Raw genomic sequence first — 18,296 nt, forward strand, 5'->3', positions numbered from 1 at the left:
AGGCAGCCGGCAATGTGTTGTCAGCTCAGCAGCATATGGCATATGCTCAGTTTCTGGCATAATGTGCTAGATCAAAAAGAATAACCTGCCCTACTTATTTAGTACACACCTGAATTGCATTAACTCTTTTCCCCACAAGGCATACCTGCAGGGCCGGATTAAGGTTGGTGGGGGCCCCTGGGCAGAAAATCTGGTGGGGGCCCCCATATCATTAACATTTTAGCCATAACAGTAGAGCGCGAACTGTAGCACTTAGATGTACAATCTAATTTTATCCTCTTGTTCTGCCACATTCAGATTTACAGTACTACAATAGAGATATAGTCCAGGATAACTCAAAGTAGTCCAATTATAGACAGAAAGAGTTACTCACATTTTTTTTTTATTGAACCCAATGTTAAGACAGCCAAGGAATAATAAAAATGCAGAAAGGGAAAGTTTTCACCGGCAGCAATTGTTGCTAACTACTGTATAACAATATGCTCTCTATTGTATTATCTCCGGAGTAGTGGCTTGCTCTCCTATAGTAAGAGAAGAAAAAGAAGCATTCTTTGAATACAGGTCTGTTGGCTGAAGGAGGATATATCACCTGTCTTAATGTGCCTGTGAGCATCTCCAAGTACAAGGGGGAGGTGTTAGCGATCGAAAACATGCTTTATATAAGTGTGTACAGATAAAAGCATAAGTAAATGTATACATTACAAGCTTTACTGTATTTTTTCCCACAATGATGTATGATTTTGTCTGGCTCTCTTGCTTTCCACATAATATAACAATTTCAAAGCATCTTTTCCCATAACTCTGAATTGTACTTTTTCTGTAATACCTCTTAGAAAGTCGTGAATAAATTGACAACTAAGTTTTACCACTCCCCCTGTCAAATCTCTGTATCCAACACATGTCTGTCATCAGATTGCAGAGCTCCAGGGGAAAATTAACACAAAGAATAAGTAAAATGTCAACATTAGTACCAGCATTAAATGCAAAAATTTTTATATGTGCCTTAAAAATTTCACTTACCCATCATATAATGAAATAGAGTATGTTGAGAAGGATCATATGAACTCTATCCATCAAACATCCAATGATTCTTGTAGTAACCTCAAAACACAACTTGTATGCTATAAGGAAATGAAAATTATAAAAAGTTAAAATAATCATCATTAGAATGGAATGGATATATCAGCAGACTAGAACTTTGCAGCTTTGCTTACCTAACAGTTATTCTCCATGTATAATTTAAGATGTATATATCCAGGTAATCCAAGATGTATGATAACAGATTTGATGCCACGAACAGAACACCCATAATGTATTAAACTTAAACGGAACTGAAAAAAAAAGAAGGGGTTAAACGCATGTTTTTACTTATGTTAAAGTGACTAAAGGGGTTGTGCTGTCTCCCCTGCTTCTGACTGCTCTACAGCAGTCTAGAAGCAGGGGGTTGGCTCATAACTCCATGGCTCAGCCAGCCCCCAGTATTGCATGAGGAGACTAACAGCAGTGCTCAGTTTTCTCAGACAAGTATATGGAGTATTCTGACTCATGGATATGTAGAACGTATGGTGCCTGGATAGACCTCTCTTTCTGGGCCCCTTCCGTATCGACCTGTACTCACGTTCATACCGATTAATCAGACAGCTTAACTCAGCCACGATCTCATGTAAGAAGACTCCAGGAAAAGAGGGATGCTTTAACTGAAATTCTTGTATTATGATGAAAGCAGCAGGTAAAAAGGAATATTCTTCAGAGGACATGTAACAGGATGCATACAGATGGAGGGACGATCACAAAATGGAGAATGAAGGAGGGAACAAACATACATCACAGGACTACAGGGAGAGAGTTGGAACAAAATACAGGGAAAGGCAAACTTCTGCCTAGCAACAGATGATGCAACACAAACAATGCAAATGTTAAATGATTTCCCAAGTCGTGGGACATGACACTCCCCGTCTGAAATCCTTGGATTTCACGATGTCCGTAATTCTTCGAAGTCGTTCGAACCTGAAAAACAAGAGAAAAGAGAAAAACATGTATGCAATAATAAACATCAAACATTTTTAAAGTCCAACTCTTTGTTGTTGACCCGTAGATCACACCGGAAGATAAGTCCAAGACTATAAACCCATCTTCGGATTGGGGAAGCCGGAAACATGCCAACTCTTCCACCAACCCAGCAATCCAATGGAAAATGTCAATGTTCAATAAAAAACTGGGGAATGAGGAGGAATGCTCCCCGCCGTGAGCAACGTCCAGGAGCAATGTTCAGTTCATGTGACGTCCTCCTTTGGCAGTAGCAGCACGAGATCGGTGACCGGACGGAGGAAGGTTTGGGTAGAGCCCCCTTTTGTCACCTTAACTTCTGTCTTACGAGTCTTTCCGTCCTCGCTGGGCATGACCTTGGTGATAAGACCCATTGGCCAGTCGTTACGATGAGCCTCTTTGTCTTTTAAGAGAACAAGGTCTCCTTCTTGGAGATTGGGACTGGGTGTCTGCCATTTGTGACGGTTTTGATGCAGGTGCAAGTATTCGGCCCTCCAACGGTGCCAAAACACGTTGGCTATGTGTTGTACTTGCTTCCACTGACGTTTGTAAATGTCCTTGTTATCGAAATTCCCGAGAGGAACTGTAGCAGCTCCAATCTTCTGTGTAAGAAGTGTAGCTGGGGTAAGAATCATTGGAGAATAACAACATGGGACTTGGAGTTGCTCTAAGAACTTCAAGGACTTCTTCCATGTCTCCCACCTTTGCTGTTTCTGAGTCGGAAGCGGGGTGTCCCAATCAGTGTTCTCGGCAGTGAGCTGTCTTAACAGTATCTTGCCTTGAATAGTGATGGATGCTACAAACCCGAGAGGATCGTAGATGCTGTTTATGACAGATAGGACTCCTCGTTTGGTAAAGGGTTTGTCACAGGGCGACACTTGGAAGGTGAAGGTGTCCTGTTTGATATCCCACAGTAGACCAAGGCTGCGCTGTGTGGGAGGAACATCAGAACCTAGGTTGAGGTCCTTTAGGTTCGTGGCATGGTCCTCAGATGGAAACGCGCTCATTACTTCTTGACTGTTAGAGATGATCTTGTGGAGTCTGAGGTTTGATGTGGATAGCATTTCCTGTGTCCTGGAGAGTAGGTCAATTGCCTCTTCACTTGTGGGCAAGGACTTGAGCCCGTCGTCTACGTAGAAGTTCTTCTCTACGAATTGACGAGCATCGGATCCGTACTCTCTCTCACCTTCCTGGGCTGTCCGTCTCAGTCCGTAGATCGCCACAGCAGGTGAAGGACTGTTGCCGAAGACATGGACCTTCATCTGGTAGCCTATGACTTGATTGTTGACATTGTTGTCTTTGTGCCATAGGAACCTAAGATAGTTTCTGCTGTCTTCCTTCATGATGAAGCAATGAAACATCTGCTGGATGTCGGCCATTATAGCAACAGGTTCTTGTCTGAAGCGGATCAATACTCCAAGGAGGCTGTTGTTCAGGTTGGGTCCAGTTAGTAGCAGGTTGTTGAGAGAGAGGCCTTCATACTGAGCACTGGAGTCAAACACCACTCTGATCTGGTTAGGCTTGCGAGGGTGATAGACACCAAAGGATGGAAGGTACCAACATTCTTCTCCTTCCTTCAGTGGTGGCGCAGGTTCAGCATGATCTTTGTCAAAGATGTTCTGCATAAAGTCAATGAAATGCTTCTCCATCTCTGGTTTCCTCTTTAGGGTACGTTTTAAGGATGAGAACCTTGCAGTTGCTTGCTGCAGGTTGTTTGGCAACCTCGCTCTTGGGAAACGAAAGGGTAAAGGAGCTACCCAACTGTTGGAGTCATCGTGAACAAATTCTTTGTCCATAACCTTTATGAATTCTTTATCTTCCCTTGTGGGTGCTAACTTGTTGTCTTCACTTGTGGAATCGAACACTGTTGACCCGAGGTTTTCGTCCCAGGGCTGGAGCATGTTCATGAAGGATTCCTGTTGCCTCTTGGTGTTGCTCACTTTCTCTTTCACCCAGTAATGATGTGGGCATGGCTGAAAATGAGTGCTGCGACCATTTGGCAAGATGTGTGTTTTGTAAGAGGAGATGTTATTAGGTCTCTTCATCTTGTGTATGCAAACATCGCCTGTAATTACCCAGCCTAGATCAAAGCGTTGGGCAAATGGTGCATCGTGTGGTCCGTTAATTTGCTGACGTACCTTGTGCAGCCGGAGAATGTCTCTGCAAAGCAGAATCAGGATATCTGCGCTGTTGTTGAGGGCTGGTATCTTGTTTGCTATCCCCTTGAGATGTGGGTGAAGAGCAGCCTCTGGCATTGGGATCTCTTCTCGATTGGATGGAATCTGGTTGCACTTGACAAGTGTGGGTAAGGGTATCTCCACGGTGTTGTCGAGGGATGTCGCTATAAGACCACTGGCCCTTCTCCCAGAAACCTCTGTAACACCGCTGCAGGTACCTAAGATGTAAGGGTAAGCATTTCCCTTTAAGTTAAACATACTGTATGAAAGAGTTCTGACCTTGCAAGTGATCGGTTGCTCTGATCATCCAAGAGGACGTACACCTTCGCGGCTTTCTCTGGGTGACCGTTGGGATATACGTTCACCAGGCAAATCTTCACACAGGACTTGTCCCAGAGACCTTCTCCGCAGACTTCTGTGCATGAAGAAGATATTGTGGTATGACTTGCAGTTTGAGCTGCGTCCTCCCCGCCATGGCTCGTGGTGGGGGAAGGAGTACGTGTAGAGTCAGGACGGTATGGGTGGAGTGCTTGTACGTGATCCTCACTGTCACACTCCATAGACTTAATTGTAGTTTTACAGTCTTTAGCAAGGTGTTCAGTAGAAGCACAACATCTGTAGCATACCCCGAACTTCTTTAGAAGTTCCTTGCGTTCTTGGAGCGGTTTCTTCCTGAAGCCGATGCACTTTTTTAAGGGATGTGGCTTCTTGTGGATGGGACACTCACGATTTGGGTTCTCTATCTTTTCACCCTTGTTGCTCTTGCCTGGGGCTGATGTTGGTAAGGGAAGAATATCCGTCTTCTTCACTGACACTGGACCCCTGCGGTTTCTGTCATTCGAGCGTGTGCTCACGTATTTGGAGGGAGGTGAAGCTGGGCCACTGGATTCTCCGTAGGAAAAGCTTGGGTCATTCTTACGCTCTGCAATGTCTTTTATAAACTCACAGAAGTAGGAGAACGGAGGAAATGACACTTGATGGTCTTTCTTGTATTTTGACCCTATTGCAGTCCACTTCTCTTGTACATTGTATGGTAGCTTGGAGATAATGGGGTTTACTCCACGAGCAGTGTCCAGGTAGCTAAGGCCAGGTAGGTGGGTGTCTGCCTTGGCCAGCTGGAGCTCTAACAGCAGGTCACTGAGCTCTAGGAACTTTGAACTGTCCTTGCTGGATATCTTTGGAAAACTCTGTAGTCGCTTGAACAGTGCATCCTCTATGGCTTCTGGACTGCCAAAGTTTCTCTCTAGCCTTTCCCATGCAGCCATGAGACCAGCCGTTGGATTACTGATATGTACAGACCTGAGTCTCTTGACACGCTCTGTGGATTGTGGTCCTAACCATCTGATCAGCAGGTCCAGCTCTTCCGCAGCAGTGATGCCGAGGTCACCAGTTACGGTTCTAAAGGCACTTTTCCAACCTCTGTAATTTTCAGGTTGGTCGTCGAACCTTGTGAGACCGGTTTTAGCAAGTTCACGGCGAATCATGTACCTTGCGAAGTCGGACATGTCTGTTCTTTCTGACTTAGGATGCACAATTGTAGGCTGAGCGGTGTTGTACATAGAGGTGGAGACGTCTTGGCCTTGAAACATGGGGAAGTATGGAGTGGCATATGCATTTAGTCCAGCAACTGGTTTGGTGGGTATAGTTTCTGCTACATGTGGAGGTGTCACTGTGTGGTTGTCGAGGGTATAATGACCTTGAATGCAGGATTCTGTAAGTGGATCGGCATCCTGGTGCTCTAGAGAAGCGTCAACACCATCAAGAGTGTTAGTGATGATCTGCGGTTCGCTATATTGGCTTAGCACGTAGTCTCTTGTGCGTTCAATAGGGTCTTCTGCCTCCATTTCACACAAACTGACGCTGTCTCTTTGACTCCCACTGACAGCCTGCTCGAGTACCTTTAATTCTGCCATGGCTGTTGCATGCTCACATTCCTTCTCTAGAGCTTCCTTTTCCGCTTTCACGCGTGCCGCTTCTGCATCCATTTCTGCTCTATTTTGTGCAGCAGCTGCATCCATTTCTGCTCTCTTTTGTGCAACAGCTGCGTCCATTTCTGCTCTCTTTTGTGCAAAGGCAGCTTGTACCTTAGTAGTTTCAGCCTTAGCACGTGCTCTTATAAGCTGCTCAGTAAGAGTAGAATATTTTGATGAACTTGACCTAGATGAACGTTTTGAGTGCTTACACGATTTGGATGAGCGAGTTGATGCATCTGGTGTTCGTGCAATTCTAGCCTCTATCTTGGCTTTAATGTCACGTACAGTGCATTCTCTTTCAGAATTAAGCTGCTGGAAACCTTGCAATTCGTTTAAAGTCTCTGGGAGATTCAGTTTCTTCAGGAGAATAATATATTGGTCACTCTTCTCCATATACATTTAGTATGCTGTGCATAATTGTTCTAGGACTCCCTCTGGTGGTAACTCATGAGAAGCAGGCCTTGATGCAGTGTCTATATGACTCAGCACTTTCTTCCATACTGAAGACACATCACTATATAATTCACATTTTGCAGTCTCTAAATTCTCCATGACTTTCCATGTGGGTTTGACTGTACGTTTTCCCCTTTCGCTAGATGGTGGATGGGGGTCTGGGTCTCTTTCCTGTGCTTGTAAGTCTGGTAGGGACATTGTATTCCTTGCTTCAGACATGATTAGATTGCAGGCAGGAAGAGTTGATGATGGGGGTTATACTTCCCACTGTTCAGCAACAGGAAATACACAGACTCTGCACAGAGTTGATACTTTGTATCTAATGCTGGAGCAGCTGCAGGGTCCTGTGTAATGATGGGAGTTATATTCCTCTCTGTTCAGCTGCAGTGTGTGGTGGCTTCCATGCGCGCTGGGGTCTGGCCGGAACTGGGCCACAGTCCAACTGGGAAATGTCCCCCTCCACTGAGATTTAGCACAGACCTCGAGTTACTGTCTCTGAAGGCAGGTTATTCCTTTTTACTATTCTGACTCATGGATATGTAGAACGTATGGTGCCTGGATAGACCTCTCTTTCTGGGCCCCTTCCGTATCGACCTGTACTCACGTTCATACCGATTAATCAGACAGCTTAACTCAGCCACGATCTCATGTAAGAAGACTCCAGGAAAAGAGGGATGCTTTAACTGAAATTCTTGTATTATGATGAAAGCAGCAGGTAAAAAGGAATATTCTTCAGAGGACATGTAACAGGATGCATACAGATGGAGGGACGATCACAAAATGGAGAATGAAGGAGGGAACAAACATACATCACAGGACTACAGGGAGAGAGTTGGAACAAAATACAGGGAAAGGCAAACTTCTGCCTAGCAACAGATGATGCAACACAAACAATGCAAATATTAAATGATTTCCCAAGTCGTGGGACATGACATGGAGAGCCGCGCGCATGCGCCGCAGGCTGCTCAAGAACTTTAACGGTTGACCTAGCTGTCTGTCAAAGACTGTGGCCACTGCTGGGGGGGATTCCTATTGGCGGGCATTTTTCATGTTCGGAGCACATAAGGTTTTACCATGATCACAAAAATAGATTCTTTAGGGTACACTGGGAAATTATAGTTAAGAAAATTGCTAGAGAGCATCCCTGAAAACACCCGTTAGCAATTATTTGCCTTATGTAAAGGTGGCTCAGATTACGGATTGCTCCTCCCCATGCTGTGCAGGGGGTTGTTACAGTAAAGGTCACTCGCTTCCAAACAATTATGAGCTAAATTTCTCTGTGTAAAGCCACCATTATTGCAAGAACAGTGAGACTATTAAGTCTCTGACACAGGCAATGGAAAAGGTTGATTTATTAAACAAGTTAAAGAAGGTCATGGGTGGGTGTCTTTCAACATAAAATTAGTGTTTGTTACGGGTGTTTTTCTGTATTGAAAAACTGAGTAATATAACAGACCAAGTCTCAACAGCAACCAGTTGCACATTTGCATTATGCATACCATATCTGAGCTTTTAAGGATGTACATATCATATTTGATCACAATGTGAGCATAGTTTTACAAACCTTTTGGAACATTTAGGAAGGCCAAAGTACTGGAAACTTAGAGGTGAACTTTTCTTGATTTTTTTCATAGCAAATTCTTGAATCAGATCTGAAAAGTCTAGCTCTTCAAGAATGTCATGTTCAATGCTTAACAAGCAAAGGTGGGATAGACGTTCCTGGCCCATTGTACTGCGAAGTCTGTTTTTATTTAGCTTCATTTTGGAGAATGATCTCTCTCCACTGCAATTGGTTACCATCAAGACCAAATACATTCTCAAAAGAATTTCAATATTTGGGAATGTACTCTTGAAAGGGTCCTTTAGCACCATTTTATACATGCAGAGCTCTCTAGGGAAATCTTCATGTTCAGCTAGTGTAGCATTTTTAACAAGATATGCAAACTGTTGTAATTCATTTTCAAGTGAAGCTGCATCTAGATCTTCAACATATATATTCGCTAAGTTACGGGCTGCAGAAGAGATTTGTTGTGGAGTGGCTACTGCAAGATTGCCAAGAATGCCAAACCTTTCAGCAATTACTTCATAGGAAGATATTCTATCCGAAAGAGATGTAGAAATGCGATCTATAACAGGTAAAAAGCTTTCAACCTTAAACTTCTCACTAGGAGAAAACTGGCTTCCAGGTTCCTTTGCATAGTCCAGGGGATTTAATCGGACATTTCTCTTATGACGTCTTGAGTGCTCCTCACAGTACTCTTCTGTGTCACTCAAATGTTTTGCTTCTTGCTCACATAGTAAAAAATGGTCTCTTTTCGACTCCACAAAATTCTTCAAAGACTTCAGCATATCCACTGCGGACTGAAGTAATAATTTTGGATGTTGTAGGGCCTTATTCGTGGCATCAAATCTGTTTAAAATGTCCTTCCAACAAACAGCTAATAATGATATTTCCAGTGATGACATCTGTCTTGAAAGACCATTCGCTTCATTTTTTACAATATCTTTTTCATCCTGGTCAGATCCAATTTTCACAAGAGCTTCTTTAATTTTTGCATAGCCTTGAACTAAAGCTTTTGTGGCATCTGCCCGGCATGCCCATCGAGTGTCACTTAGATTTTTGGGAACAAGATACTTTGATCCAGATTGACTTAGATAATTAGCCAAAATTTTATAGCGATGAGTGGATGCAGTGAAGAAAACATAAATTTGTTGTACAAATTTGAAGAAATTTACAGCCTTAGGACATGCATTAGCAGCTGCTTTACCAACCAAGTTTAAGGAGTGCCCACAGCATGGTATCAGCTCTGCAAATTTGTTCTTCTCTTTAACATATGTCTGCATCCCTTTATATTTTCCACACATGTTTGCGACATTGTCATAAGCTTGTCCCCGACAGTCACGTATTTCAATTTTATGTTGCTGTAAAAACTGCAGCAATGCATTAGCTATAGCATATCCTGTGTGACCACAATTTGGAAGAAATGTTAGGAATCTTTCCTTTGGTGAAGATCCTTCAAGATATCTTATAACAATTGTTAGCTGGTCTATGTGTGCTTCATCTGGGGTAGAATCAACTGACACCGAGTAATATTTTGATAATTTTAGCAATGATTTCTTGCTGAGCACGCTGTCCCATTAGTTGAATTAGCTCTTCAACAATTGTTGAAGACAGATAATTTGTTTTCCCTCTTCCTGTTCCACCATGTTCTTTAATGTGAGAGGCAAGAAACAGATCAAACTTTGCAATGAGCTCCATTATACCTAAACAGTTACCATTTCTTGTTGATTTCAGAAGCTCATTTTCACCTCTAAAAGCAAGTCCTCGTTCAGCCAGGAATTTTATGGTACTTACTACACGCATAAGGACTTGCTTCCAGTATCCATGTATTTCATCTGACATTTGAAGCAAATGAGCACTAATGGATCCTTTCCTTTCTCCCAGGTTTGCCAGTGTTATGACAGCGGTAAGATGGGACTTTGATACCTCATGTTCAGCAATACGTGCATGCACATGCTTCCAGTCTCCAAAACCTTCCCCAGAAAGGTTCTCCTTTTGTGGTGTAATAAGTTTACAGACATAACAATAGACTTTGCCTGTGCTTGGTGAGAAGCAGAGCCAAGATCGATTGACTGATTCACCATTCTTATTTCTTCGACTGAAAATATTTTTGCTACATTTTCTCTCAAATATTTCTTTTCCTGTTTTACACAGTTGCGAGACTGACTTTTCTAATAGCGCTGATGTGCAGTTCTGAAGCTTTTTTGATCCTTCAGTGGCCCAAAAATCTATAAATTCTGAGCTAAAAGTTTGAGGCCAAAGACCGATGTCATTACATACTCCAGCATTTATAGAATCACAGGCACAATCTACTGCTTCAGATGATAGATGAGCTTCTTCATCACCATAAGCAGGACTTGAATGACCTACAATACTTGAATGGTAGATTTGCTGTCCTCTAACAGCCGTGTACACTAGGTCTTCTTGCTTTTTATCATCTGCTTGGTCATCTGCTTCACCTATATCCATTACAACATGTTCTTCCCTTTCATCTGCTGTAAGATGGTAGTCATCTTCCGCTACATTAGCTGTGAAGTCCTCTTCTCCAGATTTTCTTGGATGCACATTACCAACAACACGTTCATCATATTTTTCTTTATTGTCTTCTTTACTAGCAGCTTGGGTTAATTCATTTTCCTCATCAGCTATGTAACAAATATTGTGAACCTCTGCTGCAAGACAAAATAAATGTTTTTTGTTTTTGTTTTTTTTTAAATTAAAAAAATAAATGTTCATAGGTATGCATTTGCTTTCACCTACCTCTACTGGATTGTCCCTGTAGCTCACGCAAATCATCTGGCAAAATTTGGCAAAAATAGTTGCTCAGCTTCTGAGTCTTTTCAAGAAAACCATCTCTTCTTTTCTTTTCTATAGCTTTGTTCCTCTTCTGAGCACCACTACTATATGATCTTGGTGTTTTATGCCTATCAATTCTTCGCTCAGCCATGCTGTACCTTTACAGAAAAAAAATATGACATACAAACCATAGATCTCACGAGTGAATTCCAGCAGTTGTGTCTGAGCATACTCATATCTATGTGCTCCCATCCTGCTATATACCCCTTCCTGGCATATGGCCGCATCCTGCTATTTAACACATCCTGCTATATATGCCCTCAGGCCCCTCATCCTGCTCATAATATACCCCATCCTGGTGTATGGCCGCATCCTGCTATATACCCCCATCCTGCTATATACCCCCTCCCCCATACTCTTATATACCCCATGCATCCTGCTATATACACCTATATTGCTATATACCCCCATCCTGCTATATGGCCTGTATCCTGTGACACACAAAAATAAACGTTTATACTCACCTTTCCTCACTCCAGCAGCATCGCTCCTCCTCCCGTCTATGCCGGCAGCAGCGCCGCTGACCTGTGTGGAGCCGGCCACGATCCCTGCAGCATCGCTCGTCCTCCTGTCTGTGCCGGCCGCGGCTGTGTCTGGACACGTGAGCACAGCGATGACGTCATCTCTGTGCGCACCACTAGTCTCCACACACAGCCGCGGCCGGCACAGACAGGAGCTATATATAAATATATAGCTAGCTGGAGGCAAGGGGGTTAATCACCGTGGCACTGCAGAGTTGATTGGCGGGACCGTACACAGCAGGCGGCGGGCGCACAATGCTCGTGAACGCGGCGAGCAGGCAGAGCAGATCCACAAGACAGGAGGCGTGACAGGAGAGGAGGCGTGACAGGAGAGGATGAGGCGGTACCGGTATGCCTAGTTCATCTCAGCGTGACGGCGTCTAATATTTATCCTCGCGCTGCGTTAATAAAATGGCGGTCGCTGCCCAGTGGTGGGGGCCCGGGCCCCCTTAGAAGCTCTTGTGGTGGGGGCCCCGGGGCTGAAGCCCCGCCTGCCCCTCCTATAATCCGGCCCTGCATACCTGGGGTAAATTGCTATGCTTTTCTTTAATGCTATGGGTACTTCTGGAATTGTATATCTGATTTTATATTTTTACATATGACAGTGGTAATCTTTAGTCAGGCCTGGTTTTAGATAAAATGTAACTCTGTGCAAAAAAAATGAAAAGTGTGGCCCTCAATGCTAATATATTGCAGCCTCACAAAGAAACATTTAGGTTGAATTTACACGAGTGGATTTCAGACCGTTAAACAGGAGCAATTGACAATATTCAAGTTTGGCCCTTGTTTGCTGGCCTCTTTACACAGGCTGACGAAGAATGATGGGGGCAGAATGATCTCTAATAGGTCCCTCTGTTTCCATAAGTATCATATGTTATCGACAGCACATCTCCTGATTACACGGGCAAGGTGCTGCAGAGTACAATGACTTTTGTTCCAGCATAAATAAATTACCCAATAATCCGATGAATGAGCATCATTTTGCTAGTTTTTTTGGCGATTGCTGACACTCTCATCCGCAGTACCGGTATTAATAAGCATAGATACTAGAGATGGGCGAGCCCGAACATTAAAGTTATGCGTCTGTACCAAACACCTACTCTTCGGGAACGGACACCAAACACAGACTACAACAGGAAGTCCGTGTTACTGTTCAGGTTTGGCCCCCGAACGCCGAGTGTTTGCCGTGCTGTCATGTGCATGGCAGTGCGGCAAACACCACTTCTGATTGGTGGTAAAATCATTACCGCCGGTCAGAGAGCCGTGGTTCCTACGCTGTCAAATGACAGTGTGAGCCCACAGCTGCAATCAGAGATGTAAAGTTTACCTCCAGTCACTGGCGTCAGCTGATGGGACTACTGCTCCCATCAGCCTACACCTGCTGCTGCTAATAACAGCAAAAGCAGGAGCGGATGATGGGTGTATTCATTAGCCTGCGCTCTAAATGAATAATTTAAAAAAACGGTGTGGGTTCTCCCCTGTATTTTTGATAACCAACACAGACAAAACTCACAGCTGGGGGCTGCAACCCTCAACTGTCAGCTTCAGCAAGGCTGGTTATCAAAAATAGAGGGGTCCCCACGCTGTTTTGTTTATTATTTTTATAAATAATTTTTAAAAAATGGCATGGGGTCCCCTTCATTTTTTAACTGTTTGACAGAACCAGCTGGACCTGAAAATCCAAGGGTCTGCCCATCTCTATTTACCATATGTCTAATGATGTAAATGTGAAAAAGGACCAAAAACCCAACTAATGGACACCCAGCAGTGGGAAGTTTTATAAACATAATGTCCAGCTCAAAGAAAATGGACGCCATCCCATTATTTACACAGAGCGCAAAAACCTGAATCAAAAAACGAAAGAAATTAACTTTAATATAAGTTGGTGTGCATGCATCATATAAGCGAATGTTCACAGTGGCCACTAAATAGACGAAACCAAAAAAAATAACAAAATGAGCAAATACCCTGCAGTAAATAAATAGCAATAGAGCATGAAAATAATGAAATAATATAGGGTACTTGGTCATCATAATTTTGATTAAAAAAATGTAAAAACCATCCCACCACTTCACGGTGACCATATTCGGGATGGTCCTAACCTCTAGTATAAAAATCTTACTATATGTCTAATGATGAATATGTGAATAAGGGCCGAGAAGGACCAAGGCCCTGACTAGCATACAGCAGTTACGGTTCCTGCCAATTGGACCTGCATGTACCTTGAGTATGGGATTCTGATGTGCTGCTCTCAGCCAAGAGATGGACAGAATTCTTATTCATTTGCATAGAAATTTTGATCTCCTCTCCATAAAAAGCAGAATGCAACAGTGCCCCATTCGTGAGATTAATTGTGGGTCCCATTGATACGATCCACAACTGCTAAACATTTATTTCATAGCCCGTGGATATAGCATAAATGTATGAGATGGGAATATCCCTGTAAGTGTAAACTCAGTCATGGTGGATTTCAGGTGCACATTCCACACCACATACTTACAGCAATTTATAGTGAAAAAATCTTTTGTAGTTCCAGCACACGATATAGAAAAATTTAAAAAAAGCCTTTATTTAGTCCATCATTAAAAATTACAATACTATGCAATAAAAGCATATGTAGGCTTACGCGCTTCGGATCATATTTGACCCTCAATCATAGCATCAGTTACAGCAATTTATAGTACAATACAGAGCGGTGGGTCATTTCACGTCAGTAAAAAATGATGGATCCGATTCATTATTATTTGTGCCTTTTTTGTCTAATTTTTGGAGTTTTTCACCTGTTTTTCATTTTTACCCAATTCTTCATTTCATTTGTACCTTTTTAAAAGTCTGTTTTTATGTTTTTTCATGTTTTTCCTTTCTTAGGCTATGTGCCCACGTAGCGTTTTAAAACGCACAATGAAAACCGGACTCCTTCCCAGAAATCGCGCATTTTTTTCCGCGCAATTTCACCGCGATTTTACCGCGATTCTGTTCGCGATTTTGCCGCGATTTTTTCAAGCACTATCCAAGTGATTTGAAGCATCGCTTGGAAAATCATTGACAGGTTGGTCACACTCGTCAAACATAGTGTTTGACAAGTGTGACCAGATTTTTACTATTGAGGCTGCCTATGCAGCCTCAATAGTAAAAGATAAAATGTTAAAAATGATAAAAAAATAAAAAATCGGGGTATATTTACCTTCCGACGTCCCGCGCTGCATTCCCGGGCCTCAGCGTTCCCAGCGATGCCTTGCGAGACCTGTGATGACGTTGGTCTCGCATTACTATAGCGATCTCGTGAGACCGCTAGAGTCACGCGAGGCTACGTCATCACAGGACCTTGCCGCAAGGCAATACTTGGAACGCTGAGGCCCGGGAATGCAGCGCGGGACGTCAGAAGGTAAATATACCCCGATTTTTTTATTTTTTATTCTTTTTTTTTTACAGGGGTATGGTACCCAGGGCCTGGAGGACAGTCTCCTCTCCTCCACACCGTGGGTACCAACCGCACATGAGACGCTTAACTTCCCGCATGGTGGGCATAGCCACATGCGGGAAGTAAGCGATTCTCATGCATTCCTATGGGTGCGGAATCGCGGCAATTCTTTGCGATTCCGCACAAAAGAATGATCATGCGATTTATTCCGCGATGCGATTCCGCCTCGAAAAAAAGCGCAGCATTAGCACAGCATGTGCGGAATGCCATAGGAACGCATGGGGTGCGTCATGTACATGATTTTTAAATGTTTTCGCGCCGAAAATCGCGGCAAAAATGCTTTAATGTTCACCATTGTGGGTAGTATTTAGGGCTTCCAGATAAATCAATTACGATTTCTTAAAAAGTAAAAAAATTGACGAAAAAGAATTCCAAGCTTTTTGCCCATTACAGAGGAACATGCAGCTTTTTGAGCATTTTTGATTTTGCTCAAAATTCATTAACCACTTACTTTTGAAACATTTAGAGAGAAAAAATGAATGAATTCCACAAAAAAATAATAGAAAAGTGGCGTAAAAAAAATAAACAAAGACTTATGAAGAATTGTGCCCTATGTGTGAAAAAAAGCATAAATCAATATTCCCAAGAAATAAAAAGAAATAGCCTCCTGCACGCGTATGTTTCCTGGAGGAATTGAGTAAAAGGAAAAGAATGAATGAGTTTGCGGCACCAAAGGGTGATTTTACACAGATATCTTTCAGCCTAAGGTTGGCCCTGAATCTATCCTAACGCCAGTTCACGTGATAGTATTTCACAGTCTATAACCATGGGACTTCCGACCCCCTAATTGGAGCCTCATAAACATATATCAGGCTGTAAATCCGGGTTTGGTCAGAACAGAATGCAATTTTGTAAGAGCTTTTCTTACACGTCACGGTCATGCTAAAGATTTTTCCCCATTTCTCAGCCAAAAGCATGGAAGGTCCTCTTAAATAAAAACAAAATGTAACAATTTGGGCCATGTCAGTACGCCCTTAGAGGTAATTTAATTGTATTCGGCAGAATTAATATTCCAGTGCAAAGCCATTTATAGATCGTATGTAATAAAGCAATCATCTCATTTCTGCACCTGCTTCTTTTCCTGCCGTGCATTTTTCATTGTTTTGATTCCGATTTATCATCTGTGACTTGACTTCCAAAGTCATACATTTTTACACTATTTTTATCATCACAGCCTCATGAGGGTTTGTTTATTTGCAAGATGAATTATAGATTTTAATGCCGCCCAGGGCCGGTTTTAGGCAAAGTGGGGCCCTAGGCAATGTTTAAAATGGGGCCCCAAATACTAACATTTTGCACATCACACAGAAGCATTTCAATTGTATTTACATGCTCTGAGTTCAGGCCGCTAAATGAGTGTGATCAACAAAATTTATGTTGTTCAACAATGGTTTCCCGGCCTCTTTCCACCATCTGAGAAAGAATGTTGGAGACAGAACAATCACTAATGGATCACTAACAGATCACCATACATTATCATGTTATCAACAGCACATCTACAGTATACGCCCCATAGTCCTCCATATAGTATAATACACTCCTCAGTCCTCCATATAGTATAATACACTCCCCATAGTCCTCCATATAGTATATTACACTCCTCATAGCCCTCCATATAGTATAATACACTCCTCATAGTCCTCCATATATTAAAATGCACTGCTCAGTCCTCCATATTGTATAATACACTCCTCATAGTGCTCCATATAGTATAATACACCGCCAGTCATCCAAGTAGTACAATTCATTTCCCATAGTATAATGCAGCCCATAGTTCTTAACATAGTATAATGTATTCCCCATAGTGCTCAATACAGTATAATGCAGCCCACATAAAGTATAATGCAGCCACCCCATACAGCATAATGCAGCCACCCCACGGAGTATAATGTAGCCCCGCCATACAATATAATGTAACCATCCATACAGTAGAATATAATGCAGCCCCCCTTAGAGCATAATGCAGCCACCCCACAGAATCTAATGTAACCCCCCATAGAATATAATGCAGCCCCTCCATAGAATATAATGCAGCCCCCCATAGAATATAATGCAGCCCCTTATATAGTATAATGTAGCCCCTCCATAGAATAGTGTAGCCAACCCCCTATAGTACTGTATAATGCAGCCCTAATAGAATATAATGTAGCCCCCTCATAAAGTATAATGCAGCCCCCATACAATATAATCTAGCCCCCCCATAGAATATCATGCAGCCCCCCATAGAATACAAGGTAGCCTCCTCATATAGTATAATGTAGCCCCCTCAGAGTATGATGTAATCACCCCCATAGAATATAATAAATATAATACAGCCCCCCATAGAATATAATGTAGCCCCGAATAGAATAGAATACAGCCCACCTCCCCATAGAATATAATGTAGCCCCCCATATTACAGTCACATGTAAAAGTTTGGGCACCCCTATTAATGTTAACCTTTTTTCTTTATAACAATTTTGTTTTTTGCAACAGCTATTTCAGTTTCACATATCTAATAACTGATGGACTCAGTTATATTTCTGGATTCAAATGAGGTTTATTGTACTAACAGAAAATGTGCAATCTGCATTTAAACAAAATTTGACCGGTGCAAAAGTATGGGCACCCTTATCATTTTCTTGATTTGAACACTCCTAACTACTTTTTACTGACTTCCTGAAGCACTAAATTGGTTTTGTAACCTCATTGAGCTTTAAACTTCATAGCCAGGTGTATCAAATCATGAGAAAAGGTATTTAAGGTGGCCACTTGCAAGTAGTTCTCCTATTTGATTCTCCTATGAAGAGTGGCATCATGGGCGCCTCAAAACAACTCTCAAATGATCTGAAAACAAAGATTATTCAACATAGCTTTTCAGGGGAAGGATACAAAAAGTTGTCTCAGAGATTTAGAGAAGAACACAGGTACAGTTCTTGTTAAGCCCAGAAGTGGCAGGCCAAGAAAAATATCAGAAAGGCAGAGAAGAAGAATGGTGAGAACAGTCAAGGACAATCCACAGACCACATCCAAAGACCTGCAGCATCATCTTGCTGCAGATGGTGTCACTGTGCATCGGTCAACAATACAGCGCACTTTGCACAAGGAGAAGCTGTATGGGAGAGTGATGCGAAAGAAGCCGTTTCTGCAAGCACGCCACAAACAGAGTCGCCTGAGGTATGCAAAAGCACATTTGGACAAGCCAGTTACATTTTGGAAGAAGGTCCTGTGGACTGATGAAACAAAGAT

This window comes from Dendrobates tinctorius, unplaced genomic scaffold, assembly GCF_039654945.1.
Source record: "Dendrobates tinctorius isolate UK_male_01 unplaced genomic scaffold, ASM3965494v1 ptg000211l, whole genome shotgun sequence".
Classification (NCBI taxonomy): Eukaryota; Metazoa; Chordata; class Amphibia; order Anura; family Dendrobatidae; genus Dendrobates; species Dendrobates tinctorius.